A 21,196-nucleotide genomic window follows, 5' to 3' on the forward strand; every position below is an offset into this window, starting at 1 on the left:
GTATTTATTGACAAAACAAGATGCAAAAGCAAGGTTGATTAGATGGATTCTTTTGTTACAAGAATTTGATCTCCAAATCAGAGACAAGAAATGGGTGGAGAATGTGGTAGCTGACCACCTTTCAAGGTTGGCTATAGCACATAATTCCCATGTATTACCTATTAATGATGACTTTCCTGAGGAATCACTTATGTTGTTAGAGAAAGCTCCTTGGTATGCTCATATTGCTAACTATTTGGTTACTGGTGAAGTTCCAAGTGAGTGGAAAGCGCAACATAGGAAGCACTTCTTTGCAAAGATTCATGCTTATTATTGGGAAGAGTCCTTCCTTTTCAAGTATTGTGCAGATCAAATCATAAGAAAGTGTGTCCCTGAAGAAGAGCAACAAGGGCTCCTCAGCCATTGCCATGAAAATGCATGTGGAGGTCACTTTGCCTCTCAGAAAACAGTCATGAAGGTGTTGCAATCAGGGTTTACTTGGCCATCGCTTTTCAAAGATTCCCACATCATGTGTAGGAGTTGTGATAGATGCCAAAGACTCGAGAAGCTTACAAAAAGAAACCAAATGCCCATGAACCCCATCCTTATAGTTGATCTTTTTTATGTTTGGGGTATTGACTTCATGGGACCTTTCCCAATGTCTTTTGGTAACTCTTATATATTGGTGGGGGTGGACTATGTTTCCAAATGGGTGGAGGCAATCCCTTGTAAACATAATGATCATAGGGTGGTTCTCAAATTTCTTAAAGAGAACATCTTCTCAAGATTTGGGGTGCCCAAGGCCATAATCAGTGATGGAGGTACTCATTTTTGCAACAAACCTTTTGAAACCCTATTAGCCAAGTATGGAGTGAAGCATAAGGTAGCTACACCTTATCATCCTCAAACTTCCGGGCAAGTGGAGCTAGCAAACAGGGAAATAAAAAACATACTGATGAAAGTGGTGATTACAAGCAGAAAAGATTGGTCTATTAAGCTACATGATTCATTATGGGCATATAGAACAGCTTATAAGACTATTCTTGGCATATCCCCCTATCGTCTCGTCTATGGCAAAGCATGCCACCTCCCTATGGAAGTTGAATATAAGGCTTGGTGGGCAATCAAAAGGTTGAACATGGACTTGATCAGAGCTAGGGCAAAGAGGTGCTTAGACCTTAATGAGATGGAGGAATTAAGAAATGATGCTTACATCAATTCCAAAGTTGCAAAACAGAGGATGAAGAAGTGGCATGATCAACTAATCTCCAACAAAGAATTGCGGAACGAACAAAGAGTCCTACTCTATGACTCAAGGCTCCATATCTTTCCAAGGAAGCTCAAGTCAAGGTGGATAGGTCCTTTCATTATTCACCAAGTACATCTCAATGGAGTGGTGGAATTACTTAATTCCAATGGCATAGACACCTTTAGAGTCAATGGTCATCGCCTCAAGCCATTCATTGAGTCGTTCAAGCCAGAAAAGGAGGAAATCAACCTCCTTGAGCCACAAAAAGCCTGATCAGAGAAGGGTTAGATGGACTTGGTTTCACCAAAGTCCATAATTTTGTTAAATATGTTAATTTTTAAGTTTTGTAAATTATTTGATTGTAAATTTGGTCATAAATTATGTTAATTGTAACTAACTTTTTTTTTTTTTTGAATAATTAAAATCAGGAGGAATTGCAAGAAAATCGAAAGAAGATGCTTCGAGCTTATGCCATTCCACTCCTTTTCCCCAGGCTGTTATGCCAGATATTGAAGCATCGGGGATACCCAGTAGAGCCTCAACATGAGCGTAAACGTTTTTGTCGAGAGATTTTCACTCTCGACAAATGGACTAGTATCATAGCTTATGGTGGTGCAGACCAGGGAGCACCAGCTGGACCAGAGCAGCCAGAGCAGATTCTTACCACTCAGGCCCAGCACACTGCCATCCTGAGGCAGATCCAGCATCATCTCGGCATTACATCAGCTCCTGAGCATGTCATTCCCAGCTCATCAGAGCCATCACAGGCCCCTCCTTTTGTTGATCAGCCTATGCCTCATCAGGAGCCTCCTACAGAAGAGGCAGTTAAGCCATCATTTCCACAGCATCACTCCACGTCACTCAGGAGGTACCACTTCCTCCCTATTTTTCAATCGCTTTTGTCACATTGAGGACAATGTTCAGCTTGGTTGGGGTGAGAGTTGAGGAAGGAAGTTTTTGTTATTAATGCTAAGTTATTTTGGTAATTTAGTTACTTTTTGCTTAATTTTAAAAGTTTTTCTCTAATCTCCATGGTTTCTAAGGAAAAATTTTCAATTTAAAATGGGAGAAACTGAATTTTTGTCTTTTTACTTGACTTAGAGTTTGTATTATGCTTACTAAAGTTGATGAATTATTGAAACTTCTATTGAATTCAACTTTAGTTCTTCCACTTTAAGCTATTCACACACTATGCATAATGGTTCTGAGTATAAGATGAAAAACTATTTCCCTCTTGACTTAGGAAAATTTAGACTTGATACCTTTGACCTCATTTAATAGTGTTGGGACACCTTATAAAAGGCCAATGAGCCTTTGAAAAAAAGAGAAAGAAAAATGTTTACTTGCCTTGAAACCCGAGCAAGGTCTGAGGGGTATATGGTGAAAATCTTTAAAACATGGTGCCCTAAGCCTTCATTGGTTGGGAGTCACAGACCTCAATGCTCATTACAAGGGTGAATAGATGGAGTTTAACATACTGTAGGTGCTTGGGTATTAAAATTTCACTCTCTAAAGTCCGGGGTAAAATCCGAGGAGTTAGTGGTTGAAAGATCCTTAAAGCTTGATGCCCTAAACCTTAATTGGTTGGGAGTCATCGATGGACCCCCGTTACATGGACAATTTAGAAAAGAATACCTTTGAGCCTTGTACTCCTACAATGAAAAAAAAAATTGTGAAAAAGGAGGTGCGTTCTTAGCCTATTGGAGGTTGACCAGTTTGCAACTTTGAAAAAGAACTAGGTTTGGGGGAGAGATTAGTTCAACATACTATATTCGGAAACTAATAAATAACACTTAGATTTTTGTGGAAGAGTAAGGTTTGGTCTTTTGGAAGTGGAAATGATTTTAAAGCTTAAATTTGCATAATGCCTTCTCTTTAAGAATTGTGATTAGATAAGTTATTTGATAACTCTTGTTGAAGTTTGAGTTTTATTTCTTTAATGTTCCATGTGAGAGTTAGATCATCATGCCACTTGAAAATTGTTTTTTGATTAGCATGATGTTGTAAATTATAATACTTTTTATTTTTATTTTTCTCTCCTTCATTGCTAAGGGACTAGCAATATGTCGGTTGGGGGGAGTGATTACTACTCAAAAAGTGTTATTTCATAGCTTGTAATTAACTCTTTTAAACACTTTTGAGTAATAGTTATCACCTTTTAACCCAATTAACATATTAAGGACCCTTGCAATCAATTCTAATCAAATTGTGTTAAGTTTTGGTGTTTTGATAGCTTTTTTATCACCAAAGCAATCTGAGATTAAGGAGAGTTCTTTGGAATCCATGGCAAAAGATGTCCGGACAGGACGTCCGGACACACCATCGGAGGGCGGCGGAATATGGGCTGTGGCAGGCTGTCGGAATGACGTAGCAAGGCTTGTGCACTTTAGTCAATGTTTCATATCCGGACAACATATCCGGATAGGATATGCTATCGTCCGGGGTGTGATAGACGCGAGTGCCGTGTGCTTCTCCCTAAGGGAGTCCGGATAGGGGAGCGCGCCACGTGTCCTCTTGGGGAATCCGGATGGAGTTGCTCCGCCGACATTCCACCCGGATGTCTCACATCCGGAATTCTGCTCCGCCAACATTCCACCTAGATGTATCACATCCAGAATTCTTCTCCACCGACATTCCATCCGGATATTTCACATCCGGTGCCTGACGCCGGATGAGAGAGGAAGGCATTTCAACTTCCCCAATCAGACATATCCGGATCCTCTGATAGCGCTTACCCGGAGAGTTTTGCAGCCATTTTGCACAGTGTCGCGGTGTTCTCCTAAAGCTTCCCGATATTTGCGACCGACATTTTGAGATGTTTTGCTTTAGATATTTGATGTCTAAATCCTCAAACTCTCCTTGTAACCCACCAATTATAGGATTCCTTAGTTATTAAGTTTGGAAAAAGGATGAATAACCTTGTATATATTATTATTGTAATTTTCATATAAATATCTCTCGGGAGCCTGTTCTCGGAGGGAGGACGCATCTTTTGTATAGTTTTCAAAGGAAGAAAAATACAGAGCTTTGCTCTGCTTTACCTTCTCATTTTGATTGTATTTTCTTACTAGCCAAACAAGCTCTGAGGATGTTTCCTCATAGAATGAGTGGCTAGACTTTTAGTTCCTTGGAATTAAGGTTGCCGGGAAAGGTTCCAAGTGCAAGAATTAGTAGCTTTGTGGTTTCAGCCATTAATGAAGAGAAAGTGTGATCCTTTAATGATTTCTATGTTTTTAGTTAACTTAAAATACCTTCAATTCACTTGAGCCAACACTTGGTAAGGCAAGTGATCTCCGTCCATGGAGATGCACTAGTTTACCTCTTGCGAGCTTTTGGGAAGTGACTTGAAGGTAGGATTTTCTAGTATTGCCAACACTTGGTAAGCTTTTGGACTCCAATGAGACATCCATTAGTTATCTCTTGCGAGCTTGAAAAGGGAAGTCCAAAGTTAAAGATCACCTTGAATGGCAAATGCTAGGTGAGAGGCAGGAGCCATTGCAAGTTGCATCAGTGGGAGGGAATTAGAGCTGAAATCCATTTAAAGGATACATCTGTACAACACCGGTTAGAGAATTGACTATATGTTAATTCTCTAATGCGAGGAAATGAACCAAATGACCGGAGCTCTGTTTTTGCATAAGGAACCTCCCCTGTGAACCTAAACCTCCAATGAATGTTTTTCTGCATAAGTAATTTCCATTACTTCCTTTGCCGTTAGCTTAAACCTAAACCTTTTTCAATCAAAGTTTGTGTTTTATTTCTTAAGCTAACCTTGAAATGAAAAAACACCAATTCACTTTGAATTGGAATCATTTATGAATTGAAAACCCTTCCCAGTGAACGATCCTAGAGCCACTATGCTATAGTAGCTTTGTCTTTGCTACCCTAGTTCATGGTGTAATAGGTTATAAATTTTGTTGATTACTCCCTCAATCAAGGAGCACCAGCTAGACATGAATCAGCTGATACACCAATTGGGCACGAATCATGGAGAGTTCCTTTATCTCATACAGACACTCCTCATTATGTGTTGGTCCCACACAGAGATGAGTTTGATAGACATCGATCTGATCAGGTTTGGGCTAAATATTAGTATTCTTTAACAAGATTATTAATATTAATATTATAATTTAAACTTTATTAAATACATACTAAGATTTGAATATATCAGGTATTATGGCAATTTTACATAGATGATATACTAGCATTGCTTCCAGACATTTGTTTAGCTTATCAGGATATTTGGCGAATGATGTCACCACTTTTTTTTTTTTTTTTTTTTGTTGAGTGGCATCGTCCTAAGCGTGTATTGCTACAGTTTGGACTCATACAGGGTATTCCTTCGACATTCTATATAGATTCTGACCTTCACTCCATAGATCGACGTGGTTGACCTTAGTTTGATTGGAGGTTGCATCATGAGCACTAAGTGGCATTATGAAAGGCTAGGAGGGACCACATTGTCACTACGAAGCCTACAGAGCCTCATATGGACTACCATACTCCGTACATGACATGGTATCGTCATATTACACATCGTTTTATTGCACCTATGGATAATTTTGGACCTATGTGGTACCAAGCTACTTCCTTATATACTCACTTATTGGTTTGTATTACTTTAATATTAGGTACATACTGTGTATAATATTTATTCCAACAAATAATTATATATCCTTTTATGTGACAAATTGAGACTATGACATCGATCATATCCCGAGTAGGTCATGCATTGGAGGACTCTTATAGTGATGCTTGCCACACTGGTATTGCTGATATTATTCGTATGGCCACTGATGTTATGTGCATTATTCGGGAGGATTATTATATCTCACATGTAGAGCATGGAGGAGGTAGGTCACCAGCTTAGTCTATAGTTGCTCGACTACCACTTGTTCAAGGTCAGTCGACATCTTAAGGGAGAGGTAGATATATTAGTTGTCAGTCCATCACCTCGTCAGTATCAACAACATTACAGCCCCTACCTTTTTATCCTCACGATTAGTACAACCACCCATCTCTTTAGAACTACCATCAATGCAACCTCCTACCTCTTCAAACCTACCATCAGTGCAACCCCTTACCTCTTTGAACCTACCATCAGTACAACCCCCTATTTCTTTAGACTTACCTTCATTTCAGACCCCTATTTCTTCAGACCCACCATCAGCACAACCCTTACCTCTTCAAACCCACCATCAATACAACCATCTACCTCTTTAAACCTACCTCCATTACAACCTCCTATCTCTTCAGACCCACCATTAGTGCAGTTTGACACATCTACTCAACTAGATTTATCGCCAACCATTCCGAAGGGTAGGTGGGACCTACATCGGTCTAGATTGCTACCTCCACCACCACCTCTATTTCCAACTCCATCACAAACAGATGTTCTTCATGTATCACATGCAATACCTGCTACAGTTAGAAATGAGAAACCAAAAAAGAAAAGAGTATCAGTTACACATAGGTTCTCTCCTTGTGGAGGCATGTGAGATTATATATATATATTTTTCCACTATATTAATGTTTCTGGGTATTTTTTGTGACTTTGATTAAACTACTAAAAAATACATTTTCTAGTAGACTTTTTCTAATTAATTTCATTAACTAATTTTGTCAAAAAATCTATATATGGCAACTGCGGCTTAAAAGTATATTATTATTTCGATAAAGATAAATTTTTCATAATGCAGATAATTTAATATCTGAAAAAATAAAAAATTAAATATCTTAAATTAATAAATTATACAATTTTATATATTATTTATATGTTATATAAGTTTATTATTTTAAAATTATTAATTTATTAATAAATAAAATATTCATTTATAAATCTTCTATTTATCAATTTATGTTTGTTGAAATAATATTAAATTCTTAAGTTTAAATATAAATAATTTATTATTTAAGTATATTTTTTTAATTTCAATAATAAATTATAATTTAATAATTTTTAATTAAAAAAATATTTTTTTTATGACATGACTCTACGTGGCACCAAAAAGATCAATTTGAACATAAATTTCATAACGTGGTTAGATCCTATATTTTTTTAATAAATGAGCCATTTTGACCCAAAACTCCCACATAAGACTTGTCACGGTTTGGTCGACCACTTGTTGCTCAAACAAAACTAAGCAAGAAATATTTCATAATTTTTAATTATTTTAATAATAACTTTTAAAATTGAAACCATATAAATTATGTCCTAATAAAATAAGTATCCTTAAAGAATAGGCACTTGAATTCAACAAATGAAAAATTGATCACATTTATTCTAATTTTCCCTTGATTTTAAAGTTAGAATTGATGTTTAGAATTGATGTGAGGGGATAGGGATGACTATATTTCTAGGCGTGTACTCCATGCGAAGCTAATATGAAGTGCATGCATATAAGTTATGCATGAGGATGAAAGACAATTTCGAATCAGCGTCGTATGAACAAGGAAGCTAAGTAATTAATCCTGTCTCAAGATGAACGTTGGCGACATGCTTAAGTTTACCCAAACCCAAAATACATATCCCATCAAAATCTCCTCTACAAATTTGCTCCTTTACTACCCCACACCTTGGACTGCAAGGAAATGAGAATGGAAATCATCTCATCACTGTCTGAAGACCTCCCAAGAAATATTTGATACCTAAGACTAATAGTAGGATTGTAGCACCTGATATACCAAATCATACACAACAATATGAACTCAACACTACAACAAGAGTCTAATGTCTCCAAAGACTTTTATTAATTGTTGAACACTGCATGGTACATTCTCATTGATACAAGTGAGCGAGAGTTTCAGAGAGGGAACTCGGTCTATGTAGTGGTTAACATATTCTTGTAGCAATTGCAGAGAAGTACTGCATTTCAACATTTCATCTATGTACCTCCTTGGAAACACCTGAAACAATTAAATCAGATGCACAGTTATGTTTGCCTTTGAAGGGTGCCAAATCGCATATTCGAAAGCAGGTGAGAATCCACATGAGATTTAATACAAATGTAAAAACACATTACCATTTATTCAACTTAGCATTATAGTCAATATTGATTCCTACAATGACAAACAAGAATATCAAAATTAATAATCATTCACTTATTCCCTTTCACAAATTGGTTTAATGACACAACATGAGATGAACCTAACAATATATCAAATCACGAAGAGATAACTAGAACAGACTAGAACAGCTGTCACAGACATAATGCTGATTTTGCTGGAACTTCCATTTGGACAGCACATTTTGTAGTAAATCTGTAGTGATATCAATAGCCAAGAAATTAGTGTAGAAGAAAGAACAGGGCGTTTTAAAGTTTAACATTCTGCATAATCCATATCATTATATTCTATTACGCCAGTTTTACCATAGGGCTTGCTCCTCACTATTGTATAATTTTAATCTGAGGATCTTAACACATGGGATATTAGGAAATATCACAGGCCATTGGAAATATGAACAACACTAGAATTAGTCTCTTTGGGACTGCAACTACTTGCTTGAGTGATCATCTAAATGATGCAAGCTCCTTCCAGACACTTCATCTTTCTTGGTTCATATTCATGCTGACTTCAAAGTTCAACCCACCCTCTAAAATATAAGTAGAAAGTGTATCAATTTTCTTCTTCCTTAATAGCTTTTACCCAAAATATAAAAGAGGAGACAAAATTCTCAACCATTTTCTTTTATCTTAGAATTCCAAAAGTGACAGTTTGATCCTTCTCCCCAAAAGATTTATCTATCATTTGTCAAATCCTTTTGCAACCATGGAACATCAAACCAACTCAGGATATTGAGACGGCATCTTTTCTTACATCCCTTGAACTGGTGAAGGGAACATGTAGCTAGTGCATATGAATTTCATCTAAATCATAGATGTTGTTTTCTCTAAACTAGAGCAGCAAAGGTTCAGTGACTTATTGAAACTCCTGTGGCCAAAGTCCCCCACCCCCTCATGTGCACAAAAACACTACCCATGAAAAAGCTAAAAGCTCTAGCAAATATAGTTAAAGACCTTTTCAGTTGGTTTAACTTTTGAAAGTTCAGTTTAAACTCTATCATCTTAATGAGGAACAGGTGGGAAAGAAATAAAGAATGATGGGGGAGAGAGCAATATCCTAAAACATTGTTAGAAGGGACATCATTAAATGAATAAAAATGTAAAATAAATAATAGTGGACAGCATGGCTTTTGCCTTCACCTTACATCATTGGCATTTTAAAAATATGTTAACATGACCAGTGGTGGAGCCAGAAAATTAGTTTGCACAAGGGGCATGAGCGGCTCAATAATTTAGGAATTTATTTCAAGTGGAGTGGGGGGAAGGCAAAACTGCTCAGTGTAGCTTAATGGTAACTTATGAGTCCTTTTAGTAGGGTTTCAAATCCCCCATTATGCATATTTCTTATGCCGAATCTTTCCGATCAGACATTTCACTCGGGTGGGTGGAAGTGGCCCTTGGGCCTATCATAACTCTACCACTAAACACAATTGTATTTCATTGGCAAAGTAAGGCATGGCTCGTTACTTGAAATGGAGACCGAGGAGTGGTGAGTTGAATGCGGTCCTTATTTTTGGAATTTTTGCTTGAATTGGCTGCTCTCAAGACCAAAGCTTCCCATTGACAGTTGACAACCTAAATCCTTTACCACTGCACCAGAGAATGGCCCAAGCAAGGCAACTGTAAGTTCATTGTCTCAGTTTACATGTTACCACAGTTCTCTTTTGAAGATTTAAATGATTACTAATTTTGAAGATCCATTAAACTTCCTCAGCATAAGAAGTTCTACCTCTTCCAATAATTTTCCTTTTCTTTTCCAAATTACAATACACAAGCAAAGCACATGCACGATTAGTTGTGGTGCTTTGGGGATGGTCACAGTTAAAGGAGGAAGGACGCGATGACCTGCCACTGTGGTGGTGGTGGTGGTGGTGGTGGAAAATGAGACAAACAGGCGAGGCAATGATATAGGTGAAGCTACTTCGTCAGTCTTGGTGTTGGCCACTGTCATAGTGCAATGGTGGCAAGAGTGACGCTTGGGAGGTGGACGAGAAGGTGTTGGTATTAATGGTGCCAGCTGACAGGAGGCAGTAAATTTTCATGGTTGTCGGTGGCCAGGTAGGTATGATCTTGTGGCAATGGTGCAGTTGTTGATGACCATGGCACTAGAGGTCATGGAACAGGTAGTGTAAATTATCTTCTCCAGGTTAAGTAATCAATGATGTGGATTAGGCTTTACTAAATTTGCAAAGCTGCAGTTTCAATATGTAAGACCAAATTTGACAATAAGACAAGAACTAATCCCTCAAGTGCCTCTTCATCTAGATAGAAAATGTTCAATACACTTGACTTTAATAATATTCTCTGGGAGTTAAAAAATAAATTCATGTCAGTTTGAGTAAACCAAATTTCAGCTATCAAACCCACAAAAATGGACGACAAGAAAATTGAAAAGCCAAAAGAACAAATGAATACAAATAAAAGGTCCAAAGGCTGATCTAACTCAAAAGGGTATCTCCCTAAAAACCAAACTATGATAATAACTCCAGGAAAATGAATCAAGCCTGAATCAATCCACTAACAACTGACAAACCCAGAAAATAAAAACACTTGAAAGTCCAACGACAGAAACACACATTCACAACAGAAATGTTCAATTAATTGAGAAACAAATGCATCGACCTTCAATTTTTCCTAAAACCCACCATGAAAGGCCTCGTGACTCAAGAACCCCATGATAAAATTACTATGGATGCAGCAGTATAATACAATGAAACCAACAAAAAAAAAAAAAAAGCACGATTCTGATATGATTTGGGTAAATTTGAAGAAAGAATATACCTCGGATGCATGGATCAAGAGACCTCCTTGGCATGGTGGAAGAAAGCAGCAGAGCAAAGAATAGAAGCAATGAATGCAAAAATTCCCAAACAAATCATCAAAGAAATCCCTGCTACCACTAAATCAATCAAGCCTTGCACACTAGCAACACCAATCATCATCATCATCTCTCCTTCTATACTTCAAAATTCGAAGAGGAAATACAAAACTCTGAAGTGGGTCTTGTGATTGAAGCTTGGATTGAACATTATAGAAGCAAATGAGATCCTTCTATGGTATAAATATGCAAGGGGCTGAGACAGACAAAGCACAAGGAGGCGAAGGTACAAAAGTTACAACAGATATGTCTTGGGAAGATGAACAGGTAGTCATTTGGTTGCTCCTGGTGGGCCTGGCCCTCCTGCTCCTTAGCCCAATCCTGTGGGCTTATATTCAAAGGGCAGTAAAAGTATAGAATTATGTGTCTTCTTTTAATAATAGGGTTAAAAATAATAATAATAATTAGTTAATAGAGATGAAATACTCCCCACTTTTGTGAATTTATCTACTCCAATATTTTTATTTGAAGAATAACATATTTTGACATAAATGCTCTTTACTATTTCAAATATTTATAATATATATAAAAAAATATTATTTTTACCAAAATAATAATAATAAAGGCATTTTGTCAAAATCGGGTAAAAAATGAAATGTTAGATTTCCAAAATTGGATTTTCAACGAACTTTTTAATCAAATAATCCGAAAGAAGAAAATTTCCATCCTACCTAAAATCTACATTATTGAATTTTTGTATCATCATCCCATTATTTATATATTAGTTATATTATTCCTCTATTAATCATTTTTTTACTCTTGCTAAATTATTTATATCTCATCATATTTTTTATATTATGATTTTTATGCCTTAAATATAATACATCACAATCAATTAGATCGTGTCACATATGCATTTAGGTTTTATTTCTTTAAATTTGTTCTTTTTTATACTCATTTAATTTATTTGTACTTTAATCTCATTTGTTGTATACTATTCCATTTTTTTACGTTAAGTCCATCATTTGTACACCTTTATCAAATGGTTTAGATTTTTTTCTATATTTATTCAACTGTGGAGATTGAGAGTTTAGTATATACTAAATTAGTACTTTGAAATTTGTTTAAGAATTATTTTTCAAAAAAAATGTGTAGACAATTAAGATTTTTTTTAAAAATATATTTTAATTATTTTTACTTTTTTTTTTAAATTAATTATATAAATATAGAGAATAGTAGAAAATAAGGTATTATAATTTGAAGTTAATTTTAAAAATACATAAAATAGATTAGAATATTTCAACTTTTGGATCAAATTTTGTTTTAAAAAATATTATACTATTTTTTTAAAATAATTTGGAAAGAAACAAGTCTATCTCCTCGTTGAAAGTGATTTTATCTCTTCTCAAATGTCCCTATTTCCTTGTGTTTCTTGGGCTTTGCTCACATTTTCTTGTCTAGGGACATGTATCAAGTCTCACAACTCCCAACTTTATCCTTTCTTTTTTCAAAATAATAATAATAATAATTTATTATTATTATAAGATGATATATTTAAATATAATATAATAATATAAGATTATCTTTCCAGTTTCTTTGAATTATTTATATTTTTATAATTAAGTAATTAATTTAATGATATTTGTTTTTTACTTAATCCTAAATAAAATTTAAAACTAAATAATGTTTAATAGTATTAAGTGTTAAGTTGTTTATTTTTATAACATTTTATTTCTATTAAGTATTAAAAAGTAAAGAAATATCAATATATTACTTTTTTTATTAAAAAAAACTAAATATTTTAGATTTTTCTATTCAGCTAAAAATTTATAATAAGTAAAAAAAAATAGAAAAACAAACCATTTAAAATCTTAAAGCAAATTGCTTTAAGTAAAAAGTGAAAAAAAAAAATTAACACCGTAGTTTTTATACTTATCATATATTTATTTTTTTAATCAATTAAACTTTTAATTGTATCACTATTTTATTTAAATTATTTAAAAATTAAAATTTATTATGATAATTTTAGATATAGAAAAAGCATGGCATAATTGGTCGACAGAGCTTCAAAGTTGATTGTCCCACCCTACTCACGGTAGTTCTTTATATCAAAATTTTTATCTGTTTTCAATTTTTAATGTCATAGGTTTCAAGAAAATTGATCAAATAAAAAAAATAAGAAATTATTTTTTCAAAAACTATATATCCAACTTATAAAAGCTTTGAAATTCAAATACACTATATCATAAATACCTGGAAGAGAAAGTTCTCTTATTCCCGGGATCAGGGCATCAACTGCTTCATTTATAAGTTCACACCTCGCGGTCGGAATGGGAGCTGCTCTTTCTCTTGTTAGAATATCCCCTGCGGTTGCCGTTGAAGGAAGAAGGGCTATGTTATGTGAATAGAAGGCAGGAACCCAAGGGCGGGCTGGAAGGCGACAATACCAATAGAGGGGCTGGAAATTCAAATACGAATAAGCCGGTCAAGTAGAAGGAACTCCCATAGTGCGAAGAGATGGTGCTATCGTATACTTTCTCATGCTTGCTCTGAGTCTTCGTTCCCCTTTAGGGTAGGGTGACTTTCACTCGCTTTCGAGAACCTTCATTCATGGTGAAAATGCCCCAACTCTCCTCTTCAGGGCACCCTTATAAACACCAAGTCAATCCTTAATTATCAAATGTTTTTAATATTAAAGAATCAAAGTCACATACTATCATGATTATAAATAAATAAATAAACCAATAATATTGTTCATGTAAATGCTAAAAAACCAACAAACATTCCTACAATTAATAAAATATCAAGCATGATAAAGATCAATTATTATCATGAATGCAAAAAATCAATAATCTTGTTCATATGAACAGTCAATTTAAAGTTAAATTTTGTAAATAATTATTTAATAAATTACTAATAAATTTGTTTTTTATAAACTCCTTTTTCACATAAAATTGATAATAGTTTTTTTTTTTTAATTTCAAAGTGAAAGAAACAAAAAATAATAGATAAATATTATTTATCTTATAAATAAAAAAATATAAAACTAAATTAGTTTTATTAGTTATAATTAATTGAATTAATTTAAAGAAAAAATTGAAGATAATGAACAAAATATTTTTTAAATCAATATCTAATTTAATATAAAAAATTTAAATATCTAATGTTAAACATAATTTATATTTTTATAAATATTATTGTTGATAAATATCTCAATAATTATAATTATTTTTATATATTAAATTTAGTAAATAAAATTAATCAATTTTATAATAATTATTTTATTGTATAAATATATTATTAGTTAAAATATTTTTAGGAAATGGAAAAATGAAATTTGAAAACCATCTCTTAAAAAGACCATTTCTCTTTTTAATGTAGAAATCGTCTCTTTTCTCCTTCTCCCCTTATTTTTTTTCATCCCAAAATTCGACTCTTATTTTAGCTTATAAATTTTTTTTAAAAGGAATTTTAGAAATCATACATTGAAAAAACGATTTTTTTTCTTCAAAGGAAATAAAACGTCTTTTAAAGGGACGATATTAAAATAAATTAATGTTTTTTTTTCTCTTTTGCAAAAACTACGATAAATTTGAAATTATTTTTTTACACTAGGGTAGTTTAAGAATTATTTTTTAAAACTACCATAGTCCAGTAAAATATCCAATGTAATCCCCCAAATCTTGACACCTCATGTCCATAGACTAAGCTTTTATCAATTAATTTTTAGGGTAAACTTTATGACTATGTCTTTTGAATAAATAATCATATAGATATTTGCATACCATTCAAGTGATCAATTTCCCCACTAAATTTTTTGAAGAAGTTTAAACAATCTAAATTGGTTATGTCCATAGTATCAAATCTATTAACCAAATGGATCTCTTCTTCATTCCTTTTATTTTCATTTCTTTTGTTTTTATAGAGGTTTAGTAAAAGTTAATTAAAAGATGCCACCAAAGATGGGTATGCATCCAATGCATTTCATGTCATATATGTAGGAATCACTTTCATGATTCTTAGGTTATTTACTTTGTATACTTTTCCCCATTTGAAACTACTTCTAGTGGTTTAAATGAGATTAATTTACATAAGTGGCAACTTGAAAATAAATAAATAAAAATCATTTTTTAAATTAATTAATTAATTAATTAATCATTTTTAAATAAATAAAAATGTATAATCTCATCGGGTGGACGAGGTACACAAACCCTTTTCCTTCTCTTTTGTTGTATTCTTCATGTGAATACATACGTTAGTTTCAAAATTAGACTTCAGTTAAAATGATGAGATATTTGATTAAAAGAACTTAAATATTCTTAAAATTGAAAAAATGACCTCCCTTCATCATTCTTTAGGAAACTAACCTATTTTAGACATTGTTTTTTAAGAAATGATTCTCCCAATGTATTTATTTCATGGCTCGATCTACTTATGGGATGTTTTTAATGTCCTACTTTTCTATTTTTTTATGTTAATTTTTAGGCACATTCAAAAATGTCTCACATACAAACTTATTAAAAATTATGATAAATAGTCTATTCTCCCTCCAAAAAGAGTGGGGAATGGGAAGCTTGCTATAGGTACAAAAGAAAGATTTCAGTAGGCGATGAGAAAAGATTTGAATTTTAATGACAATCTCCTCGAGATCACCGGTGCATGGAGTTAATATTGAACATTTACAAGCTTTATTGTTGAGGAGTCAACAATTCAAATAATGTTCTCATGTGCATAATGTGCTTCTACATCAAAGTCAAATAAGGAAATGAAGAAGTAATAATCTTGATTAATGCAACAACTAAAATCACATACAAGGACAATTATTTGAAGAGATTTCTAAGGTTGATGGTATGAGTGATGTATCTCATGTGAAAAATATTTCAATCTTTTACGGCTGATGTGAGTGTAAATCAAGTTTTCTGATCTATATTTGATCTACCCGAATTTGCTATTTTTTTTTAATATAAAGTAAGCTTGTATAATAATATTTAATTTAGAATATTTGATTTTTTTTAATTTAAATTAGTGATCTTACTAATAATATTTAATGTATATAACTTTCAAAAGTATTTCAACTTCGTAAATAGATAATGAGTATCATAAACTTTATTTGTATTTGAATTTTATTTAGGAAATGTCGGTAAGTTGGAAATACATGGTCGATTCACTTGAATGTTAGAGCTTGTTTCAAAACATTAAACTTAAAATAGTTTTAGAAGGTATGTCATAATGTTAGTCGTGGAGTATTGATATTTGAGGTCCTTTTCATATTTATTTTTCTTCCCTTTTTTTTCCAAATTAAAGGAAAGAGCATTGTTTAAAAATTTAATTTTCTTTTATTCATCTTTTCTACAAAGAATTTAAAAAGATAAGCCACCCCATAAGAGTCTCTTTCCCATATTCGACTTCTGTGTTTTGCTTCTCAATTCAACCTCTATAATCTCCATACTCCAATGACTACAATACTTTTAGCCATTATAAACTAATCTCCTTTCTTGCTATTGTAGTCCTCTACTATTGCCACTACAGACTCATCTCCCTACTCCAATAACCGTAGTCCTCTACCATTGCCACTGCAAACTAATCTCCTTGCTCCAGTGATTGCAATCCTCTGCTATTGCCACTACTATAGTCCTCCACCTTAGTCCTTGTTGCAGTCCTTTGCCATAGCCACTATTGTAGTCCTTCACCATAGCCATTGTTGCAACCGACCTTCGTATAAAAATCTACAGCCCTTGTTGTTTAACTATATTTCTTCTCCTACTATTCTGAGTTGTATTATACCTTGTCCAAGTAATGCATCTTAAATGAGTCTTTTGGCTATTGAATCTCAGAGGTAGGATACTGGCATCTTGTTACATTGAGATTGATTTCGAAGGATCGTAGATCTACTTTAAGGATAGTGTTTGATCACACTTTAGCCACTCCAATCCATTAAGTGCATAAATTCTTCTTTTTTTTCCCCTCTTTTGCTTGTTAGTTTTGGGCTCGGTTTAGTTCTACATTAGTTCTTACCATCTAGTTTTTTTTTCCCAACACATTCTTTGATCTAAGGTGGTGCAAATGTTGAAAATTGAGGTGGGAGGTGAGGTATCTCCATTCTTTGGACATGCTTCTAAATTTGATATTGTGTATCACATGTTGAGGGAGGGCTCTAATGGCCATATAGATATGTTGGATCTATCATTTTGTCTATATTATAGAATAATTAGATACAAATTCTACTCATAATCTCACATTGATTTTGATTATGTGGCTATGGATTAAAGAAAGATGTATTGAAAATAAACATGAATAATTGCAATAGAAAATGAATGATGACAATTTGTTGAAGAAAAAAAAAAGGAAAAATTAAGTTCCTATTTCATGGTTGTTTTCGAAAACAGTTCTAAAAAATAGTTTTATAGAACTAATGTTTATTTGGAATTTTTTTTAAACTTATTTTCTATACTTTTAAATATGTTCTAAAAATAACTTTTATATAGTGCTTTATTTTTAATTATTTTTCATATTTATATAATTATTTTTTAAAATAATACTCATAAAACAACTAAAAGATGTTTTCTAAAAACATCATTGTGGACCCTATATTTTGGCTCGATGTGTTCCCACTCGATGGTGAAACTCTCTTTTTATTTATTTATGAAAATTTGATTTTTTTAGAAAAAAACTTGAAATCGCCACTTATTTTTGTTTTATTTTTTTAAAGGGAAAACAAAATAAGAAAGAAAAACTCTAAATGTGACTCCTTATTTGGAAAAGCAGGTCTGTGAAAAACCGAGTCGGGGTTCGAAGGTCAGGTTACTTATCAAGAAGGTACGATAAAGATCGTGGTATCCCTCTAAGTCCCTAAAAACAGGTCTCTACTAATAAGATTAAGCAAACATGACAATTGATAAGAAAATCAATGGATACCAAAGTGATCACAAATCAAAAGCAAGTCATGATAATGAATAAATGAACAAAGTGAGAGCAAGAACGTACCTTGGTAGCAGGTAATAAAGCGTCATCACGAAATAGAGTTAGTCCGCAATAACAAATACAAAATATATTGCATGCATGTTAAAGATCAAACAATATTCATTAGGCATAACAATTAACAATCAGAAGAGAAATCTCATATGTAAGGCCTGAACCAAAGCCCAATTTATCTTGCATGAATTGGTCTCACAAATTTCATTATTTTGGAATTATGAAAAACTCATTCTTACTTATGAAAAATCGAAAGAAACAGAAGATTATTTGAAAATAAGAGTAGAATTAAAACTGTTCGAGAAAAAAACTAGATTTTTGAAATTTATTTGGAAATTGGAGTCTCGAGAATTATTTGAAAATTGGGGTCCTGGGAATTAAATTTAAGAATTGGAATTTTGGGAATTAAATTTGAAAGAAATTGGAATTTTTAAAATTATTTGAGAATTGGAACTATGAAAATTAAATTATGAATATTGGAATCTTGTAAATTATTTGAAGATGGAATTTTTAAAAATAAATAAAATAACAATAATAATAATAATAATGAAAATAATGATGATTAAATAAATGAATGTGAAAATTGGAATTTTGGAAATTGGAAATTAAATATAGAAATTGGGAATTAAATTTTGAAATCGAAATTTTGAAAAATTATTTAAAGATGGAATTTTACAAAATAAATAGTAATAATAATAATAATAATAATAATAATAATAATAATAATAATAATAACAAAAATAATAATAATTAAATAAATAAATGTGAAAATTGGACTTTTAGAAATTGGAATTTAAATTTGGAGATAGAAGAATTATTTAAAGATGGAATTTTAAAAATAAATAAATAAATAATGACGAAAGTAATAATGATTAAATAAATAAATGTGAAAAGTAATATTTTGGAAATTAGAAATTAAATTTGAAAATCGGAATTTTGAAGAATTACTTAAAGATGGAATTTTAAATAAATAAACATAATAATAATAATAACAAAAATAATAATTAAATAAATGAATGTGAATATTAGAATTTTTGAAATGAGAAATTAAATTCGGTAGTCGGAACTTTGAAAAATTGTTTAAAAATGGAATTTTAAAATAAATAAATAAATAGAATAATGATAATAACGAAAATAATGATTAAATAAATGAACATGAATACTAGAATTTTTGAAATTGAAAATTAAATTCGGAAATTGGAATTTTGAAAAATCGTTTAAAGATGGAATTTTAAAATAAATAAATAGAATAATAACAATAACGGAAATAATGATTAAATAAATAAACGTGAATATTAGAATTTTTGAAATTGAAAATTAAATTTGGAAGTTGGAACTTTGAAATTTTTTTTAAAGATGGAATTTTAAAATAAATAAAGAAATAAATAAATAGAATAATAATAATAACGAAAATAATTATTAAATAAATGAATGTGAATATTAGAATTTTTGAAATTGAAAATTAAATTCGAAAGTCGGAATTTTGAAAAATCGTTTAAAGATGGAATTTTAAAATAAATAAACAAATAAATAAATAGAATAATAACAATAACGGAAATGTTAGAAAAATTAGGTTAATCCAACCTATGGTAATCACCCTAGAGGGGGGGTGAATAGAGTATGGTCTCTTTTTGCAAATTAAACTATGTGAATGTAAGAGAATTATATGTAAGTATATAATAAACAATATAAAGACAATTGCATATAAATTAAAAGAGTAGGGAAGAAAGAATACAAACACAAGATTTTATAGTGGTTCAGCGCAACTCGACCTACATCCACTCTCCTCTAACTTCAATCCCAAGCTTGAGGTTCCACTAATTCAAGGCTTCCAAACCAAGCCTTCAAGTAATACAATTGGATTATGGTTCCAATCCACCCTCTTAGACTTTTGGCTCCAAGCACCTTTTATAATTCTCAAGAGATATCCCACTCTTGAACAACCCCTTAAGTGATGCCCCACACTTGAGAAATTTCCTCTCAAAGATTTACAAATAAATAATTTCACAAAATCCTAATACAAAAACTTTAAGTTCAAATGATACAAGAAAACTAGGATTGAATGGTGCACTAAAGATATGCAAGTTTTAGAACAATGGTGCACTCAAAAACACTCTTCCAAGGCTCAAATATATTCAAGAAAAGTTTGGGAATGTTAAACTTTTTAAACAATGAAGATTAGAGCCTTTTTATAGAAGAGAAAAACCAAACTAGCCGTTTGGGGGTTCGACCAGTCGAGCTAGGGGTCGACCGGTTGACTAGCCATTAGCATTTAATGCTTGGCAGGTGACCGTTGGGCCTCAACCGGACCTCAACCAGTTGAGGTTCAACCTTGACCGATTGAACAACCGTTCTGAAAGAAAGAGAAAGTTTTTTGCACCCTCAACCGGGGGGTCTTCCCAGACTTCGACCGGTTGAGCTTGCGGTCAACCGATTCCTCATCCGGTTCAACTGGTTGAGCCGTTTTTTGGCTCAACAACCAACTTTTTCAACTTAAAACCTTTTAAAATAAGTTTGAAAAACATTTAACACAAGGTTTTAGTTGAAAACATGAAATCATCCAATTCTTAAAATATTTAAAACAAAATAACTCTTGGATGATTTTGGTGCATAAGTAAAGAATGTAATGCATGAAAAATCTAGTGCACCAACAACCTTACAAAGAGATCTTATGAAGCTTGAGTCTTGAAAAACACTTCTCTTTGAGAAGGTCTTCTTCTTCATGATTTCTCATTGGCTTGATTTGTCTTTATGATTGCCACTTTGGAAATCATCTTGCCTAATCACACTTGAAATATAGTAATTAGTTTTAAACCTTGTTTTGTTATCATCAAAATCAAGATTAATCAAACCTTGGTTTCACAGGAAATAATGATTAAATAAATGAACATGAATATTAGAATTTTTGAAATTGAAAATTAAATTCGGAAGTCGAAATTTTGAAAAATTACTTAAAAGTGGAATTTAAAAAAATGAACTTGAGAATTAGAACTTAAAAAATTTTTTTTTGAGGAATGAGATTTCTTAAAGAATTAAATTTTGAAATTGGAAGTTTTTGGGAAATTATGTGAGATTGGAAGTGAGAATATGATTATTAGAAAGTCCGAAATTATT

At 32.3% G+C, this 21,196-nt stretch overlaps 1 non-coding gene across 1 annotated transcript; it reads right to left on the reverse strand.

Annotated features, from left to right (window-relative positions):
• Positions 1-7,950: 7,950 nt before the first annotated feature.
• Positions 7,951-11,424, reverse strand: LOC104880195 (uncharacterized). Its single transcript, XR_786524.3, has 3 exons — positions 11,074-11,424; positions 8,251-8,287; positions 7,951-8,134 (listed from the first exon to the last, which is right to left on the reverse strand). It is a non-coding gene; the product is annotated as an uncharacterized LOC104880195 (transcript).
• Positions 11,425-21,196: the final 9,772 nt, after the last annotated feature.

The sequence above is a fragment of the Vitis vinifera genome, chromosome 1 (assembly GCF_030704535.1).
Source record: "Vitis vinifera cultivar Pinot Noir 40024 chromosome 1, ASM3070453v1".
Lineage (NCBI taxonomy): Eukaryota > Viridiplantae > Streptophyta > Magnoliopsida > Vitales > Vitaceae > Vitis > Vitis vinifera.